Source organism: Nesoenas mayeri (genome assembly GCF_963082525.1).
Source record: "Nesoenas mayeri genome assembly, chromosome: 18".
Taxonomy (NCBI): Eukaryota; Metazoa; Chordata; class Aves; order Columbiformes; family Columbidae; genus Nesoenas; species Nesoenas mayeri.
In genome coordinates this window covers 1,848,033-1,869,025 of record NC_137566.1, presented here as the reverse complement: position 1 = coordinate 1,869,025, position 20,993 = coordinate 1,848,033, and the positions used below count along the sequence as shown (strand labels likewise).

At 46.7% G+C, this 20,993-nt stretch overlaps 1 protein-coding gene across 1 annotated transcript in view; it reads left to right on the top strand.

Annotated features, from left to right (window-relative positions):
• Nucleotides 1–20,993, top strand: part of LOC308047309 (uncharacterized protein) — a gene marked incomplete at both ends in the record, with an annotated part of 71,601 nt that overhangs the window by 33,106 nt on the left and 17,502 nt on the right.

Genomic DNA, 20,993 nt, shown 5'->3' with positions numbered 1-20,993 from the left:
GGTGACTCAGGCATGGATTCTAGGAATCCTTCTGATCGGAGCCAGCCCAGCGAGAGCCAGAGCCGGCGGGGTTCAGCCGACCACGAGGTTCAGCCGAGATTAGGAAGCTCAGAGGGAAACGTACAGGGACAGCGTGATTCCCGGCGGGTCCCCATCCCCAAAGCCCCGGCAGCCATTGCGAGAGATCGGCTGACGTGGCGGGGGGTGTTCCCACTGTGACGGCGACCACACCCCCTCCCCTTGCCTTGAAAAGTCCTTTGGGAGGGCAGCGACTAGACGCTGCCCAGCAGGTGCAGATAGGACCAACCAGCTTGTGTAGCGGGTGAGTCCCACCCACACTGTGCTGCAGCCACGGGTGTGGCAGCTTGTACAAGAGGGTGCAGAGAGCACTTGTTGCTTGTCAGCCCCTCTAACTTATTGCCAGCATCCCAGACTACTGGCGACCATGGTCGCCTCCAGGAGGAGAGCTTGTCCCAAACAGACTGTGGCAACGCAGACTGAGGTTCTGTCCCGAACGGTGGCTGTTCAGGTCTCCAGCTGCAGGGAGTGCCAGAGCCTGCTGCTGCCGGGGCAGGGAGGCCAGCACTCCACCTGTGTAAGGTGTGAGCAGGTGCAAGACCTGCTCGACATGGTTGTGAAACTTAAGGAGGAGGTTGAGACGCTGAGGGCCATCAGGGAGTATGAAAGGGAGATCGACTGGTGGAGTAACACCCTGCCGTGCCAGTCGGAAAGGCCCCAGGGAGGTACCCCCCAAAAGGAGATGGACCTCCTGCCCTCTCGGGCAGAGGCGGAAGTCCTGAGACGGCCCCACCCTTGTTGCTGTCGGGCAGAGGTAGGGGACCTAAAAGACGACGAGGCTTGGAAGCATATTCCGGTTCGGCGTCACGGGCAGCCCCTCTCCCTGCCTGCTTTGTCTCCCCAGGTGCCCCTCCGTAATAGGTTTGAGGCCCTGGATCTTGAAGAAGAGGTAGGTGAGGAGGTGGTGCCAAGCCTGCCTACAAGATCATATAGGAAGAGGCGGTTGACTTCACAACTTAAGACTGCCTCTGATAAGAAAGAAAGAAGAGTGATTGTAATAGGAAATTCCCTTCTGAAAGGAACAGAGGGCCCAATATGCAGAGCTGACCCTCATCTTAGGGAAGTTTGTAGTCTACCTGGAGCCCGGATCAAGGATATCGCTAGAGAGCTCCCCAAACTGGTGCACCCGACAGACTACTACCCGCTGCTGGTCTTCCAGACAGACGGGGAGGAAGCTGCTTCCCGTAGTCTGAGGGGAATGAATTATGATTTCAAGGTCTTGGGAAGGATGGTGAAAGACTCAGGGGCTCAAGTGATCTTCTCTTCACTCCTTCCATCTTCAAGTGATGATGTGGGAAAAATAGGAAAATTCAGTCTCTAAATGGTTGGCTCCAAGACTGGCGCTACAGGCAGGGCTTTGGATTTTTTGATAATGGTTGGTTTTATAAGACTCCAGTCTGAACAGTGTCACGTGGGAAAGGTTTATCTCGTAGGGGCAAAAGGATGCTGGGGCAGGAATTAGCTGGACTCATTTGGAAAGTTTTAAACTGGGCTCGAAGGGGGATGGAGTTGTAGTTGGGCTTGTCCCAGTCAAGCAGCATTCTAAAACTGATGAGGACCGGGTGGCACCCTATGCCCCTAGGGAGAAACTGGTGTGTTCTGCTTGTTCCCTGAAATTCCTGTACATCAATTCGTGCAGCATGGGGAATAAGCAGGAGGAGTTAGAATCCTGTGTTCGGTCGGGAGATTATGATCCGGTGGCAATTACAGAAACATGGTGGGACAGTTCACATGACTGGAATGTGGTCATGGATGGCTACGCCCTTTTCAGGAAAGACAGGCCAGCCAGGCGTGGTGGTGTTGTTCTCTATGTGAGAGAGCAACTACAATGTACTAAATTCTGCCCAGGAGCAGATGAGGAGCGAGTTGAGAGTGTATGGGTCAGAATTAAGGGGCAGGCTGGCAAGGGTGACACTGTTGTGGGCATCTGTTACAGGCCACCAGATCAGGCTGAGGAAGCTGACGAGGCCTTCTATGGTCAGCTGAGAGTGGCCTCACAGTCACAGGCCCTGGTTGTTGCGGGTGATTTTAACTAGGCTGCTGTTAAATGTAGGAAGGCAGCTAGGATAGCCAAGGCCTCCTTAGAATTACAGCTGTCAAGAGGGGTCAAGGACAGCAAAAAGAACTTTTTCAAATACATAGCAGATAAAACTAATACCAGAGGCAATGTCGGCCCACTGATGAATGGGGTGGGTGCCCTGGTGGCAGAAGATACAGAGAAGGCAGAATTACTGAATGCCTTCTTTGTCTCTGTCTACTCTGCTGGAGGCTGTCCTGGGGAGCCCTGTACCCCTGAGACCCCGGATGAAGCCAGGTCAATGGAGGAGTTTGCTTTAGTCGATGAGGACTGGGTTAGGGAGCAATTAAATAGTCTGGACATCCCTAAACCCATGGGTCCAGATGGGATACATCCACGGGTGCTGAGGGAGCTGGCTGGCATCATTGCTGGACTGCTCTCAATCATCTTTGCCAAGTCCTGGGAAACGGGAGAGGTGCCCGAGGATTGGAGGAAAGCAAATGTCACTCCAGTCGTCAAAAAGGGCAAGAAGGAGGACCCGGGTAATTATAGACCAGTCAGCCTCATCTCTATCCCTGGGAAAGTAATGGAACAGCTTATCCTTGGTGCCATCTCAAGGCATATCAAGGACAAGAGGGTTATTAGGGGCAGTCAGCATGGCTTTACCAAGGGTAAGTCATGCTTGACCAACCTCATAGCCTTTTATGAGAATGTAACAAGGTGGATGGATGATGGCAGAGTGGTGGATGTGGTCTACCTTGACTTCAGTAAAGCCTTTGACACAGTCTCCCACAGCATCCTCACAGCTAAGTTGAGGAGGTGTGGTCTAGACAATAGAGTAGTGAGGTGGGTTACAAACTGGCTTCAGGAGAGAAGCCAGAGAGTGGTAGTCAATGGTGTGGAGTCTAGTTGGAGGCCAGTATCCAGTGCAGTGCCTCAGGGGGCAGTACTGGGGCCTGTATTATTCAATATATTCATTAACGATTTAGACGAGGGAATAGAGTGTACTATCAGCAAGTTTGCTGATGACACTAAGCTGGGAGGAGCGGCTGACACGCCAGAAGGCTGTGCTGCCATCCAGCGGGACCTGGACAGGCTGGAGAGTTGGGCGGGGAATAACCTGATGAAATTTAACAAGGGAAAGTGTAGAGTCCTGCATCAGGCCAGGAACAACCCCAGGTTCCAGTATAGGTTGGGAAATTACATATTAGAGAGCAGTGTAGGGGAAAGGGACCTGGGGGTCCTGGTGGACAACAGGATGACTATGAGCCAGCACTGGGCCCTTGTGGCCAGGAAGGCCAATGGCATCCTGGGGTGTGTTACAAGGGGTGTGATTAGTAGATCGAGAGAGGTTCTCCTTCCCCTCTACTCTGCCCTGGTGAGACCACATCTGGAGTATTGTGTCCAGTTCTGGGTCCCTCAGTTCCAGCAGGACAGGGAACTGCTGGAGAGGGTCCAGCGTAGGGCAACAAAGATGATTAAGGGAGTGGGGTCTCTTTAGTTTGGAGAAGAGGAGACTGAGGGGTGACCTTATTAATGTTTATAAATATATAAAGGGTGAGTGCCACAAGGATGGAGCCAGGCTCTTCTCAGTGGCAAACAATGATAGGACAAGGGATAATGGGATCAAGCTGGAACACAAGAGGTTCCACTTAAATTTGAGAAAAAACTTCTTCTCAGTGAGGGTGACAGAGCACTGGAACAGGCTGCCCAGGGAGGTTGTGGAGTCTCCTTCTCTGGAGACATTCAACTAGGTTCCTGTGCGACCTCAACTAGGTGTTCCTGCTCCAGCAGGGGGATTGGACTAGATGATCTTTTGAGGTCCCTTCCAATCCCAAACATACTGTGATATAGTCATACTATGACAGCAGGCTGTGACAGGCCCGGGGCTGACAGACTCCCCCTCCCCTAGGGGGCGCTCGGCTGCCACACCCAGTTGACATAGAACCTTTGTCACAATGCCCGCTACCGTAGTGAGGATGCGGTGACTCTGCAGGTGACAGGGACACTGCAGGACTTGGTGTCAGCTCAGCAATTTCTCAGTTCCCCAAAGAAGCTGAATTCTGCAAATTGCTGCCTTTGCTGTTGAAATGATGTCATCAGGTGGGTGTTTTGCTGTAATACACTGAAAAAGAGAGCAGAAAAGGTGAAATATGCCCATGATATGCATGATCCCTGCACCAAACCACCATGACTCAGCCTAAGGAGATCCGCAGCTTATTTTTTTCTACTGCCAGCAGATTGTGGAAGTACTGTAGAATAACCTTCCTTATGGAGAGATGTTTGCATGTTAGGCTTAGTCTAAGTGTCTCAGGTAGCTGGGGTTTTTGTTTGGTCCTCATCCATATGGTCTGATGGCTTTCCTCCTTGTCTGAAGATGAATGTGGTAGAAACTATAAAGCAAAAAAACGTCCTGCAGCCTTGCCTTGCCTTGCCTGTCCTTGCAGCCCTTATGCTTGGCAAAGGAGAGGATTAAAAGCTTTTGCTAGTTAAAATCATCACTGACATGTCATTTCAAGTGTGGGTCTTCAGATTAGAGATGTCTGCACTTCTGTTCTTAGCAGCACAAATCTTTTTAGCCTGTTCCCAGGAACTGATGGAATATGAAAGGAGTCCAAAGGAGCATACATATTCATTTTCCAAGTAACTGCTTTATATGTCTGTAATGGAGAATAAGATTGTCTAGAAGAAGCCAGAGGAGTTCCATTCTACATCTCTGTCACTTGGTGGATTGGATGAGTCCAGTGACAGGAGTTTCCTGTGTGGTTTACAGCTCAAATATGGTCAGAGAAACTGTCCTCATTTCATTTTTCATTTCTCTCACATGGATACCCAGAGAGATTTTAACCTGGACTGCAGACTGGTGACTTCCACTAGTCTTTTGCTGACATGGTTAACTTAGGAATTAAAACATCAGAGTTGTTTGTAAAGAAATTTTCAATTGGTGAAGGACTTTGAGAGGAGGAATGATGCTAATGAACATACGAGGAATAATGTGAAATGATTCTTCAAAAAATAATAAAGGAAAAGCTTGTGAAAAAAGAAATAAATAAAGAATCAGGGCAGCTGATGTTTTCTATCTCCCAATTCCCTTGGGCAGGAGTCTGAAGAGCTCTCTATTAGTCATGGTGCTAGGATCTGACATATTTCTAGAAACTGAGTTTAGAAGCTTTTAGAGGTGATTTGATCAACATGTGGTCACTGTTCCTGGTCAGAGCTCAAAGTATGTGCAAGATTTTGCAGGGACATCTGGCTGGAAGTGTTGATTAAACAGTATGGAGGATTAAATAGTACATAGGATTAAACAGTATATAGGATTGCAGTACAAGTGCTTTGCATCCTCTACAAATTGCCAAATAAGTAGTAAAGTTAAATAGACTAGACTAGCATTTTAAAATCAGAAGTGACTGTCTGCAGGCTAAATCATGTTTTCTTGCTATTTGATACTGCACTGTAGCTCTTGGGATTTGCTGTCTGGAAGAGAAAAAAAACCCCAACAAAACCAAATCTGAGAGGAAAAAATCTGGGGAGAGTGACTGTTGGAGCGAAATAAGGACTCAGCAAAACAAGTCGATTCAATGTGAATCACGCTAAAGCCATTTATTACAGAAACAAATCTCCTTATATATGTAACTATATTCTAATCATGTGTCCACGCTCCAAGCATGGATTTGCTAAATGAGTATCATGGGCTGTCCATGCACTGGAGTCTCACTGATGATACGTCCGATGATTCACGCCACGCCAGGACCCCGCTGATTGTGGAACGCCCCTCTTTCTCACAGCAGATTCTGTTCTCAGCTTCCCGAAGCGGCCTTGAGGTTCCTTTGAGCCAGACTAATTCAGCAACAGATCTTTATCTATCAAAACCCCTCCACAAGTGACTGCTTTGAAATAATGTAATTATTTTTTCCCTGTTGTGTTTTTTTAAGGTCCAAGTCTCTCTGTAGTGCTTTGTCTTACCCTAGAAGTTCATATACTCACTCCAAGTCACAATCAGGTTCTTTGTGCCCTGACAGGCTCTGTGAAACTCTGTCAGGCTCTGTTGGGCTCTATTGGGCCCTGTCAGACTCTGTCAAGCTCTGTCGGGCTTTTTCACATCCTCTTGGACTCTATTGGGTTCTTCCGGGTGCTTTCAGGCTTTGTCAAGTGCTTTCAGGATTTGTTGGGTGCTGTCAGGCCCTGTCAGGCTCTGTCAGGTTTTGTTGGGCCTTGTTGGGCCCTGTTGGGCCCTGTCAGGATTTGTACAGGCCCTGTCAGGTTTTGTCAGGCCTTGTTGATCTCTCTTGAGCTCTATCAGGAACTGCTGGGCCCTGTCAGGCTCTGTCTGGCTCTGTTGGCTTTTTTCAAGCTCTGTCAGGCTCCATGGGGCTTTGTGGGTCTTTCTGAAGCTTTGTCAGGCCCTGCTGTGCTTTGTCAGGCTCTCTCAGTCTTTATTGGGCTTTGTCGGGCTCTGTCTGGCCCTGTCAGACTTTGTCTGGCTGTCAGGCTCTGATGGTCTCTTTGGGGCTTTGTTGGGCTTTGTTGGGCTCTGTTGGGCTCTGCTGGGCTTTGTCCAGCCCTGTCAGGCTCTGTCGGCCTCTGTCAGGCTCTGTTAGTGTTGTTTGAGCTTTGTTGGTCTCTGTTGGTCTCTGCTGGGCTTTGTCAGGCTCTGTTGGGCTCTGTCAGGATTTGTCAGGCTCTGTTCAGCTCTTGGGGGCTCTGTCAGGCTTTAAGGGGCTTTGTCAGGCTTTATTGAGCTTTGTCAGGCTTGGTCAAGCCCTGTCGGGCTCTGTCAGAATTTTTTGGGCTCTCTAAGGCTCTATAGGTCTTTGTCAGGCTTTATTGGCCTCTGTTGGGTTTTGTCAGGCTCTGTTGGGCTTTGTTGGTCTGATAGCACCAGACAGAGCCTGACAAAGCCCAATAAAGACTGACAGGGAATGACAAAGCCCAGTAGGACCAAACAAAGCCCAACAGTGACTGACAGAGCCCAACAAAGCCCAACAGCGACTGACAGGGCCCAACAAAGCCCAACAGAGCCCAACAGAGCTTGAAAAAAACACAACAGAGCTTTAAAAAACCTGACAGAGCCCAACAAAGACCAACAAAGCCCAACAGAGCCTGACAAAGCCTGACAGAGCCAGACAAAGTCTGACAGGGCTGGACAGAGCCCGACAAAACCCCATAGCACCTGACACGGCCCAAAAAAGCCCAAGAGGATTAAACAGAGCCTGACAGGGCTCAACAGAGCCTGAGAGAGCCTGACAACAGCTGACAAAGCCTGGCAGGGCCTGTACAAAGCCTCAAACCCCGACAGGGCCCAACAAAGCTGACAGAGCCTGACACAGCCTGACACAGCCTGACAGAGCCCGACAGAGCCAACACAGCTTGACAGTTCCTGACTAAGTCCAACAGAGCCCAACAGAGCTGGACAGTGCTCGACAGAGCATGATAGAGCCCAACAAAGACTGAGAGAGCCTGACAAGGCTTGACAAAGCCTGACAGAGCCCAGCAGGGCCCGACAGAGCCTGACAGGTCCTTTCAAAGCCTGACAGGGCCTGGCAGAGTCCAACAGAGACCAACAGAGCCCAACCGGACCTGACAGAGCATGAAAAAGCCTGAAAGAGCCCGACAGGGTCTGACAGAGTCAAATAGGGGCCGGAGCTCTTTCACCAGTTCTTCAGCGATGGGGCCTCATCTTGCTTCATGTCTTTTAAGAACACCTTGACCGTGAGTGGTGATCAGCATGTAACCTTGATCTAGAACAATAGTTATGACTCTTCCCTTTGCCTCTTCTTGGAGATGGCAACAATGGCGAGTAGGAATGGGAATGGGAACGACTCCGTGATCAAGAGCTGAAGGGAGCACAGGAAGAACCTGATCGTGACTTGCAGTGGGTATACGAACTTCTAGGGTAAGACAAAGCACTACAGGGAGACTTGGACCTTAAGAAAGCACAACACAGAAAAATAATTACATTGTCTCAAAGCTGTCACTCTCTCCAGTTTTTTTCCTCTCAGATTTGGTTTGGTTGTTGTTTTTTTTTTTTTTTTCTTTTCTCTTCTAGAAAGTATTAAAGTATTTGACAAGAATTTATACCTTATATTCTATTGTAATACCTTAATAAGCTGTGCCAGAGAAAGAGGTGCAGGAGAGTCATCGATCTGTTCGCAAAAACTCAAACACTTATTCAATTGTACATTCAAGACAGAGCTTAGTAACAGTGAGACAGCAGCACAACGAAGCTGTAACAAATTCAAATGTTGTCGTCTTACTGTTCCCCAATCATGGAGGAACTTTTCAGTGATTTATTCCTATCAGACTAAGTTCTGCTTTGAAATACATACAGAAACATGGAAAAAAGCCAAATAAACTGTATTTATGAAGACAGACTTTGTGTTGATACACATGATAGTAAAAAAAAAAAAAAAAAGAGAGAGAGAGGGAAATAACTTTTCAAGAAATAAAAACTCATCTGTATTAGTTGCAATCCAATAAATGTAATTTACATTAAAATAAAGACAAAATATAAAAACCAAGTTAGCGACACATAGTATTCAACAAAAGCGGCAAATCCAGATCCAGATCCAGACCAGTCAAGTGTTTCCTTGTGTTTCTCATCTATATAATATTTTAGTAGCAGAATAACAGTGTTTGCAAACCTGAAGAAAAACATCACCCCTTTCCCAAATGTAAATTAATGGTTGTGTAGCAACGATATTTAAATTCACAGCAATCTATTAAAGACATTTTTTTACTCAGAGGGGCCCCAACAAAATCACTGCAATTACACAGTTTTAGGAACAAATCCCCAAGTATTTAAGGACACGACAAGGAAGCGTGGAGCTGCACAGAGCTGTCCTCACAACAATGGCGTGACTCACTTTTTACCTTTCTGAGTCCAATATTTTAAACATTTACTGCAAAATACATTATGTTAATGCTTGGAAAATTCCTACAAGGCTGCGTTGGTTAAAATTCAGCATGGTGTGTAGGAAAAAGGGTGAGATTATGTTTTTACATACTGCTTTTGATGTTCCGCTCACTGGCTCCTTTTGACTTCTAGAAAAAGAAATAAAGGTGATCAGAACTATAAAAAAGCATCCGAAACCAACAACAAGCAGTGAAAACAGATTCTAAAGCTTGAACATCAAAACTGATCTGATCGCCTAAGGAATGTGGAAATTTATTCTTATACATAAACTCTTGGTGCATTCATTGCAATTGAAAAAAAAACAAAAAAAAAAACAAACGAAAATTACATTCCTACTTTGTGACAAATCACTCTACTCAGTCATCTGACAAAGACACAGAAAACATCTCTTTGGAAGAGTGTTTCTTTGTGGAAGCCCAAGCACTGTGATCAGGTGTCTGCCATGTTTAGCCACAAAAGCACCAAAATACTAAATATGACATAAAATGTATGCTATATTGACTAAAAATAGCAGTAGAAATGTCATTTGAAAGCAGTTACAAGGGTTTTGTTTTATTTCAAAGCCCTGCAACAGACAAAAAAAATAAGGCATAATTGCCAAAAACTGCTTTAAGGTAATCTTGAAAGCACTACAATCTTTTAGGAAAACTTGCTGAGATTCCACATAGTCATTCATCTGTCACTTCGTTCTCTCATATTTATTTGATCTTTATCATTAGTGTGCAAAATACTCAGATTTGGGGCCTACGAATACCTGCTATATCCCCACCTTGCCCCAATGGAAGAAATAGTCAAACACTGAGAATGAGACTCTTCCCAGATGGGAACAAATTCCAAGTTTATGCTACAATGTCTTTGCTATAAAAGCAAACACATAAACCAAAGAATCTCTCCGTGTCCAGGAAATGGGATCTACAACTTGCATCTTAGAACAACCAACCTCAAGAACAAACCCAATTAAATCATCTGAAGATTCACCACTGTCAGAGTTTGAACCTCATGTCCTGAAAATGTAGGCCTGCAGGAACAGGCCTGAAAATGTAGGCTTATAAAATGTAAGCCTAAAAATGTAGGCCTAAAGTTTAGGCCAAAAAACATGGGCCTAAAAATGCGGGCATAAAAACATGGGCTGAAAATTCTATAGTCTACTTTGGGTCAGATCCATTCAAATCTACCCCATCACACCAAACTTAACAGCCGCTTTAATAAGCAAGATACAATGCCTCTGTAAACTGAGTCAAAAAGGTTAAACCACCCTGAAACACTTCGCAAAGAATGCAAAGCCCTAGCAATACTTACAAAATGTGTGTTTTTCCAGGAGCTTTAACTGCTCCAGCCACGATCCTTCCAAGAATTTCTGATGAGTTCTTAGGCACTGGAGTGTTGTCATCTGTGTATTCTGAAAACAACATAAATATAGAAAAGAAAAGAAAAAAAAAGGTTGATTCCTGAGTGTATATGAATATGAGAATCCCTTTACAGATACAAAAGCAAAATTTTATACATAAAACCAGACTTCTATCATCTCCACATGTGAACGGGACATTTTAAGAATACACAACCAGCAAAATATTTTTCACAGAAGAGCAAAAAAACCACCAACTACTTGGGAAACATAGACTGAGCCTAAAACACCGAGGTTCCTCTATAAGAAGGGTTTTTCTATTTATATTTACACCACATTCTTCTGTAGGCTAGGAAGAAAGTCATCAGACCCTTTAGGTTAGGCCTAAACCAAAAACCCAACTACCTGAGACACTTAGACTAAGCCTAAAATGCAAAGATCCCTCCATGAGGATGTTTCTTTTACTGTACTTTCACAATATGTATATGTCTAAATCTTTGAAAGCTCCATCAGCAGCTGTTCCCTGGAACCTGCTGGCAGTTTAAAGAGAAATAAATAAATAAATAAATAAATAAAATAATAATAATGCTGCAGAACTACTTAGGCTGGTCTGCAGTAATGGAGGAATGGAAAGAAAAGAGTCGGGAAGCAGGAGAGTGAGAGAAAAGGAAAGAAGAGAGGAAAGAAGAGAGATCCAGCCAGACGAGGAGTTAGTGAGAGAGGATGGGACAGAGAACAGGATAAGAGGGAAATAAATCAAGGCAAGGACAGGAAAGGCAAGGCTAGGCTGCAGGACATTTTTTTGATTTATATTTTCTACTATATTTGTCTTTACATGAGGAGGAAAGCCATCAGACCGTATGGATGAGGACCAAACAAAAACCCCAGCTACTTGAGACACTTAGACTAAGCCTAAAATGCAAAGATCTCTCCATAAGGATGGTTTTTCTACTGTACTTCCACAATCTGCTGGCAGTACGAAAAAAAAAAAAGCTGCAGGCTCTGTCATGGCAGTTTGGTGCAGGGATCATGCATATCTTGGCAATATTTCACCATTTCTGCTGTTTTTCAGTGTTTTAAAGCAAAACGCCCACCTGACGACCTGAATGGTTTTAAAATACAACCTCTTGTCTATAAGTAAATTAAAAAAATGAAGGACTTAAATAAAAGTATATAGAAAGCAATTTAAAATAGAAAAAAGTATGAGTAGGTAGAGCTATGTATAAGTACTACGTGTTACATAGCCTAAATAGATATTAAATATCATCTCTCTATATATTCTTATATCCATATACATACCTTCTATTTATTAATAAGTGTAAATAGAGATCTCAGTCTAAATAAATATAATTGTAAATATGTCAAAAGATGTAAATCTGAAAAGATACTGAAGTGTTAAAATTTAGGTTTAAAGGTATTGAAGTGTAAATAGATACCGGGGTGGAGGGCAGCACGGGGCAAACGGGGAGCGGCGATGATAGGTGGAGAGAATGGAAATTGACATGCATAGCTGGCCAATCAGGTTGCGGAGAGGGAAGAGAAGGGGCGGGGGAAGGGGCGTCTCGAAGGCTTCCCAATGCGCACGCACAAAAATGGTGGCTGCAAAGTGCAAAGGGTGTTCTCGACGGCCACGTGTGCGCACTGTTGGAGCCCGGAGCGGTCCCGCTGTGCTGCCGTTTCTCGCTGTTTCTGCGAGGCCCCGGTGAGTTCCCAGCCCGGCCCCGCCCGGCCTGCTCTGCTCCGTCTCAGAGAGCCTCCGACGGCCCCCATGGAAGGAGCAGGCTCAGGCAGGGCTGAGCTACAGTGCTAATGGCTGCTGCTGCTTCTCTCCCGCTCCCAGAGGCCCGCTGAAGATGTGGTCTTTGGCTGCCCCGGGATGCTGTCGACTGCACCCGCCTCTGGCTCAATGTTGCTGGCTTTTTTCATTATGTATGGTAGTGCTCCCATCCTCATTCCTATTCTGAGCCTTCGTGCTGCTCCCCGCTCCATGCCCCTATTTTATTTATTTGGTTGTTGGTTTTTTTTTTTGCATCCTCCACCAGAGTCTCAGAGTTACGCTCACAATCACAGAGTAACAGAGTCTCAGAGTCACTGTCACAGAGTCACAGAAACAGAGCCACAGTGACAGAGTCACAGAGTCAGAGAGTCACAGCCAGATTCACACAGTCACAGAATCCCAGAGTCACACAGTCAGAGTCACAGAATCAGAGTCACAAAGTCACAGTCACAGATTCACAGCATCACAGTTAGAGTCACAGAGTCACATACTCATAGAGTCACAGTCATAGAGTAAAAGTCACAGAGTCACAGATTCACAGTCACAGAGTCACAGAGTCAATCACAGAGTCATTCACAGAGTCACAGAGTTACAGACTCACTGAGTCACACAGCCACAGTCACAAAGTCACAGAGTCACAGTCACAGTCAGAGTCAAAGTCCCAGAGTCCCAGAGTCACCATCACAGGTGTCACAGATGTCACAGATGTCACAGATGTCACAGAGTCACAAAGTCAGAGTCACAGAGTCACAATGTCACAGTCACAGAGTCACAGTCACAGAGTCACAGTCACAGAGTCACAGAGCCAAAGAGTCACAATCAGAGTCACAGAGTCCAGTCACAGTGTCACAGAGTCACAGTCACAGTGATAGAGTCACAGTGTCACAGTATCAGTCACAGAGTCACAGTGTCACAGTGAGAGAGCCACAATGAACAGAGTCACAGGGTCCCTTTCACAGAATCACAGAGTCACAGAGTCCAGTCACAGTGTCACAGAGTCACAGTCACAGTGACAGAGTCACAGAGTCACAGTGTCACAGTGAGAGAGCCACAGTGAACAGAGTCACAGGGTCCCTTTCACAGAATCACAGAGTCACAGTCACAGAGTCAAAGATGTCACAGTGTCACCGTCACAGTGTCACAGTCACAGAGTCCCAGAGTAAAAGAGTCACAATCACAGTTGCAGTCACAGAGTCAGAGTCACAGTCACACTGACACAGTCACAGCCTCACAGTAACAGAGTCACAGAGTCAGTGTCACAATCACAGAGCCAGAGTGAACAGAGGCACAGGGTCACAGATTCAGTCACACAGTCACAGAATCACTGTCACACAATCACAGTTACAGAGTCACATTGTCACATTGTCAGAGAGTCACAGTCACAGAGACACAGAGTCAGAGAGTCACAGTCAGATTCACAGAGTTACAGTCACAGCGTCACAGATGTCACAGAGTCAGAGTCACAGATACAGAATCACAAGCACAGAGTCAGGGTCACAGAGTCACAGTCCCCAAGTAAGAGTCACAGAATCACAGAGTCACAGTCACAGTGTCACAGCGTCACAGTCACAGTCACAGAGTCATAGAGTCACAGTTACAGAGTCATAGAGTCACAGTTACAGAGTCACAGGCACAGAATCAGAGTCACACAGTCACAGACTCAGAGTCACAGAGTCACAGATGTCACAGAGTCACATACTCATAGAGTCACAGTCATAGAGTAAGAGTCACAGAGTCACAGATTCACAGTCACTGAGTCACAGAGTCAGTCACAGAGCCATTCACAGAGTCACAGACGTACAGGCTCACTGAGTGACAGAGCCACAGTCACAGAATCACAGAGTCACGGATGTCACAGAGTCACGGATGTCACAGAGTCACAGTCACAATCACAGAATCACAACCACAAAGTCAAAGAGCCACAGTCACCGAGTAAGAGTCACAGAATCACAGAGTCACAGTCACAGTGTCACAGAGTCACAGTCACAGTCACAAAGTAACAGTAAGAGTCACAGAATCACAGAGTCACAGATGTCACAGAGCCACTGTCACAGAGTCACAATCACAGAGTCACCGCCACAGAGACAGAGACTCACAGAGTCACAGAGTCACAGTCACGGAGTCCAAATGTCGCAGTAACATTGACAGTCACAGAGTCACTTTCACAGAGTCACAGAGTCACAGTCACAGAGTCACTGATGTCACAGAGTCAGGGTCACAGAGTCACAGAATCGGAGTCAGAGTCACAGAGTCACAGTCACAGTCACAGAGTCACACTGTCACAGTAACAGAGTCACGGAGTCACAGTGTCACAGTCAGCGAGCCACAGGGAACAGAGTCAGAGGGTCACAGGTTCCGTCACAGAGTCACAAAGTGAGAAAGTCAGAGTCACAGTCACAGACTTACTGTCACACAATCACAGCCATAGAGTCACGTGGTCACATTATCAGAGAGTCACTGTCACAGAGACACAGAGTCAGGGAGTTACAGTCACAGAGTAGCAGAGTCACAGTCACAAAGTAATAGTCAGAGTCACAGTATCACAGAGTCACTGTCACAGAGTCACAATCACAGAGTCACTATCACAGAGATACAGACTCAGAGACTCACAGAGTCAGAATCACAGAGTCACAGTGTAACAGTAACACTGACAGAGTCACAGAGTCACTTTCACAGTCACAGTCACAGTTACAGTCATAGAGCCACAGATGTCACAGAGTCACAGTCACAGTCACAGTCACAGATTCAGACAGTCACAGTTACAGAGTCACAATCAAAGTGTCACAGTCACTGAGTCACAGATTCAGAGTCACAGAGTAATAGTCCCAGTCAGAGTCACAGTCACAGAGTCACAGAGTCATAAAGTCACAGACACACAGTCACAGAGTCACAGAGTCATAGAGTCACAGACACACAGTCACAGAGTCGCAGTCACAGTGTCACAGAGTCACAGTCACAGTGACAGTCACAGATGTCACAGAGTCAGAGTCACAGAGTCAGAGTCACATAGTCACAGAGTCACAGAGTCACAGGGTCACAGGGTCACAGGTAACACAGATCAACAGTCACAGAGTGACAGTCAAAGAGTCACAGATATCACAGAGCTACAGTCACAGAGTCACAGAGTCACAGACACAGAGTCACAGTCACAAAGTCACAGATGTCACATAGTCACAGTCACAGTCCAGAGACCCAGTCCCAGAGTCACAATCACAGAGTCATAGACCCAGATTCACAGAGTCACAGATGTCACAGACTCAAAGTCACTGTCGCGGTTGAGATGGACAAGCGACATGGACCAAATTCTTTCAAGATGAGAGTAATAGATGCCATTTATTGCTACAAGTGCATTTTTATACAATTCTGCCAGTTCATGTGTCTTTTCACTATTGGTTACAAGTTACAGCACTAACATCTCATTGGTTGAACTTGCTATCATCCATGTTATTCTTCTATCTCCTTCTCTCTCACAGGTACATCTCTCCTCTCTCACAGGTACAACTCCATATCTCCGGATACTCCTTTACTCCTATCCTTCACAAGGGTAAATCTTAATATCTCAAGGCTGATCTCTACTCTCATATTTTCTGTCAAGGATTCCACAGACCCATTGCAGTTTCCCACAGTCACAGAGTCACAGATGTCACAGAGCTACAGTCACAGAGTCACAGACATTACAGAAAAAGAGTCACAGATGTCAAAGAGTCATGAGTCACAGTCAGAAAGTTACAATAACAGAGGCACACTCACAGAGTCACAGATTCACAGAGTCACAGCGTCACCGAGTCAGATTGACAGGGTCACAGTCACAGGGTTACAAATAATATCACAGAGTCAGTGTCATAGAGTTGCAATCAGAGTCACAAGGTCAGAGATGTCACAGAATAACAGTCACATAGTCACAAAGTCACAGAGTCCTGTCACAGAGTCATAGAGTAAGAGAGTCAGACTTACACAGTCACAGCATAACAGAGTTACAGAGTAACAGATGTCACAGAGTCAGAGTCACAATCAGAGAGTCACAGACACAGAGTCATATTCACAGAGTCAGAGAGTCACAGAGTCAGAGAGTCACAGGGTCACAGTCACAGAGTCACAGAGTCACAGGGTCACAGTCACAGAGTCACAGAGTCACAGAGTCACAGAGTCAAAGTCATAGAGTCATAGTAACAGTTACAGAGTCACAGAGTCACAGTCACAGAGTCAAAGATGTCTCAGAGTCACAGTCACAGTGACAAAGTCACAGAGTCATAGTCACATATTCACAGAATCAGCGTGTCACAGTCACAGAGCCACAGTAACAGGGTCACAGGGTCAGAGATTCACAGTCCCAGAGTCACAGACTCAGAGTCATAATCTCAGAGTCACCGTCACAATCAGAGTGAAAGACTCACACATTCACAGAGTCACTGTCACAGAGTCACAATCACAGAGTCACAGTCACAGGGTCACAGTCACAAAGTCATAGATGTCACAGAGTCATAGTCACAGTCATAGAGTCACAGATTCACAAAGTCACAGTCAAAGAGTCACAGAGTCAGATTCACAGGGTCAGAGTCACAGGGTTACAAATAATTTCACAGAGTCAGTGTCATAGTGTTGCAATCACAGTCACAGACAGAGTCACACAATCACTGTCTCAGAGTCACAATCACAATCAGAGTCACAGAGTCACAGAGTCGCAGACACAGACTCACATTCACAGAGTCACACAGTCACAGAGTCACAGAGCCACAGTCGCAGGGTCACAGTTACAGGGTCACAGTGACAGGGTCAAAGAGTCACAGAGTCAGAGTGATAGAATAATAGTCACAATGATAAAGTCACAGAGTCAGAGTCACATAGTCACAGTCACAGTCACAGAGTCAAAGATGTCTCAGAGTCACAGTCACAGTGACAAAGTCACAGAGTCATAGTCACATAGTCACAGAGTCAGTATCACAGCCACAGAGCCAGAGTAACAGGGTCACAGGGTCACAGATTCACAGACTCAGAGTCCTAATCTCAGAGTCACCGTCACAGAGAGTCACAGAGTCACAGTCACAGAGTCACTGTCACAGAGTCACAATCACAGAGTCACAGAGTCACAGTCACAGGGTCACAGTCCCAGTTAGAGGGTCACAAACAGTCACCTAATGAGAGTAATAGACTCGTAGTCACAGTCACAGAATCACATCCACATAATCACAGAGTTGGAGACAGAGACTCAAAGTCACAGTCACAGAGTCACAGAGTCGCAGACACAGACTCACATTCACAGAGTCACAGAGTCACAGTCGCAGGGTCACAGTCACAGGGTCACAGTCACAGGGTCACAGAGTCAGTGTAATAGTCACAGTGATAAAGTCAAAGAGTCAGAGTCACATAGACACAGAGTCACAGTCACAGAGTCAAAGATGTCAGAGAGTCACAGTCACAGAGCCAGAGCAATAGGGTAACAGGGTCACAGATTCGCAGACAAAGATTCACAGACTCAGAGTCATAATCTCAGAGTCACCGTCACAATCAGAGAGTCACAGAGTCACACAGTCACAGAGTCACAGAGTCACAGAGTCACAGAGTCACAGAGTCACAGTCCCAGTTAGAAGGTCACAAACAGTCGCCTAATGAGAGTAATAGACTCGTAGTCACAGACACAGAGTCAAAGAGTCACAGAATCACATTCACATAATCACAGAGTTGCAGACAGAGACTCAAAGTCACAGTCACAGAGTCACAGAGTCACAGAGTCACAGAGACACAGAGTCACAGTCACAATCACAGATAGAAAATCACAGTCACAGAGTCACAGCTGTCTCAGAGAAATAGTTAAAGAGTCACAGAGTCACAAATTCATGGAGTCACTGTGACAGACTCACAGTCAGTCACACGGTCACAGAGTCACAGAGACACAGTCTCAGAATCACAGTCCCAGACTCACAGATTCAGATTCATATCTGTTCACATCTGACGTTTTGGACAGATTTAAGAGGCCTGGCTACTGACAGGAGGGACAACAGGCAGTGACATGCCTGGGGCTGACAGGCTCCCCCTCCCCTAGGGGGCGCTCAGCTGCCACACCCAGCTGACATAGAACCTTTGTCACAATGCCCACTACCGTGGTGAGGATGCAGTGACTCTGCAGGTGACAGGAACGCTGCAGGACTTGGTGTCAGCTCAGCAATTTCTCAGTTCCCCAAAGAAGCTGAATTCTGCAAATTGCTGCCTTTGCAGTTGAAATGATGTCATCGGGTGGATGTTTTGGTGTAATACACTGAAAACCAGAGCAGAAATGTTGAAATATTCCCATGATATGCATGATCCCTGCACCAAACCACCATAACTCAGCCTAAGGAGATCTGCAGCTTATTTTTTTCTACTGCCAGCAGATTGTGGAAGTACAGTATAAAACCAGTATCACAGTATCACAGTATGTTTGGGATTGGAAGTGACCTCAAAAGATCATCTAGTCCAATCCCCCTGCTGGAGCAGAAACGCCTAGGTGAGGTCGCACAGCAACATGTCCAGGCAGGTTTGAATGTCTCCAGAGAAGGAGACTCCACAACCCCCGTGGGCAGCCTGTTCCAGTGTCTGTCACCCTCACTGAGAAGAAGTTTTTTCTCAAATTTAAGTGGAACCTCTTGTGTTCCAGCTTGATCCCATTACCCCTTGTCCTATCATCGTTTGCCACTGAGAAGAGCCTGGCTCCATCCTTGTGGCACTCACCCTTTATATATTTATAAACATTAATAAGGTCACCCCTCAGTCTCCTCCAAAGTAAAGAGACCCAGCTCCCTCAGCCTTTCTTCATAAGGGAGATGCTCCACTCCCTTAATCATCTTCGTTGCCCTACGCTGGACCCTCTCCAGCAGTTCCCTGTCCTGCTGGAACTGAGGGACCCAGAACTGGACACAATATTCCAGATGTGGTCTCACCAGGGCAGAGTAGAGGGGAAGGAGAACCTCTCTCGATCTACTAATCACACCCCTTGTAACACACCCCAGGATGCCATTGGCCTTCCTGGCCACAAGGGCCCAGTGCTGGCTCATAGTCATCCTGTTGTCCACCAGGACCCCCAGGTCCCTTTCCCCTACACTGCTCTCTAATATGTAATTTCCCAACCTATACTGGAACCTGGGGTTGTTCCTGGCCTGATGCAGGACTCTACACTTTCCCTTGTTAAATTTCATCAGGTTATTCCCCGCCCAACTCTCCAGCCTGTCCAGATCACTGGACGGCAGCACAGCCTTCTGGCGTGTCAGCCGCTCCTCCCAGCTTAGTGTCATCAGCAAACTTGCTGATAGTACACTCTATTCCCTCGTCTAAATCGTTAATGAATATATTGAATAATATTGGCCCCAGTACTGCCCCCTGAGGCACTGCACTAGATACTGGCCTCCAACTAGACTCCACACCATTGACTACCACTCTCTGGCTTCTCTCCTGAAGCTAGTTTGTAACCCACCTCACTACTCTATTGTCTAGACCACACCTCCTCAACTTAGCTGTGAGGATGCTGTGGGAGACTGTGTCAAAGGCTTTACTGAAGTCAAGGTAGACCACATCCACCGCTCTGCCATCATCCATCCACCTTGTTACATTCTCATAAAAGGCTATGAGGTTGGTCAAGCATGACTTACCCTTGGTAAAGCCATGCTGACTGCCCCTAATAACCCTCTTGTCCTTGATGTGCCTTGAGATGGCACCAAGGATAAGCTGTTCCTTTACTTTCCCAGGGACAGAGGTGGAGGTGACCGGTCTATAATTACCCGGGTCCTCCTTCTTGCCCTTTTTGACGACTGGAGTGACATTTGCTTTCCTCTAATCCTCGAGCACCTCTCCCGTTTCCCAGGACTTGGCAAAGATGATTGAGAGCAGTCCAGCAATGACGCCAGCCAGCTCCCTCAGCACCCGCGAATGCATCCCATCTGGACCCATGGGTTTAGGGATGTCCAGACTATTTAATTGCTCCCTAACCCAGTCCTCATCGACTAAAGCAAACTCCTCCATTGACCTGGCTTCATCTGGGGTCTCAGGGGTACAGGGCTCCCCAGGACAGCCTCCAGCAGAGTAGACAGAGACAAAGAAGGCATTCAGTAATTCTGCCTTCTCTGTATCTTCTGCCACCAGGGCACCCACCCCATTCATCAGTGGGCCGACATTGCCTCTGGTATTAGTTTTATCTGCTATGTATTTGAAAAAGTTCTTTTTGCTGTCCTTGACCCCTCTCGCCAGTTGTAACTCTAAGGAGGCCTTGGCTATCCTAGCTGCCTTCCTACATCCTCTAACAGCAGACTTATATTCTTCCCAAGTGGCCAGCCCCTGCTTCCATGGCCTGTAAACTCTCCTCTTCTGCTTGAGCATACCCAACTTATCCCTATTCAATCACGCAGGCCTCCTGGCTCTCTTCCTTGACTTCCTACGTGTGGGGATGCTCTGATCCTGAGCGTGGAAGAAGCAATCTCTGAATGCAATCCAGCTCTCTTGGGCCCCTTTTCCTTCAAGCAGTCTTGCCCATGGGATTTCCCCCAGCAATTGCTTGAAAAGGCCGAAGTTAGCCCTGCTAACGTCCAGGGTTGCAATTCTACTTGCTATTCTGTTCCTGCCACACAAGATGCTGAACTCCACTATCTCGTGGTCACTGCAGCCCAGGCAGCCCTCAACCTTTACTGCGTCGACCAGACCCTCCTTGTTAGTGAGGATGAGATCCAGCAGTGCACCTCTCCTAGTCGGCTCCTCCACCATCTGCATGAGGAAGTTCTCATCAATGCACTGGAGGAACCTCCTGGACTGTGGCTGGCTGGCTGAATGGTCCTTCCAGCAAACATCAGGGAAGTTAAAATCACCCACAACAACCAGGGCCTGTGACTGTGAGGCCACTCTC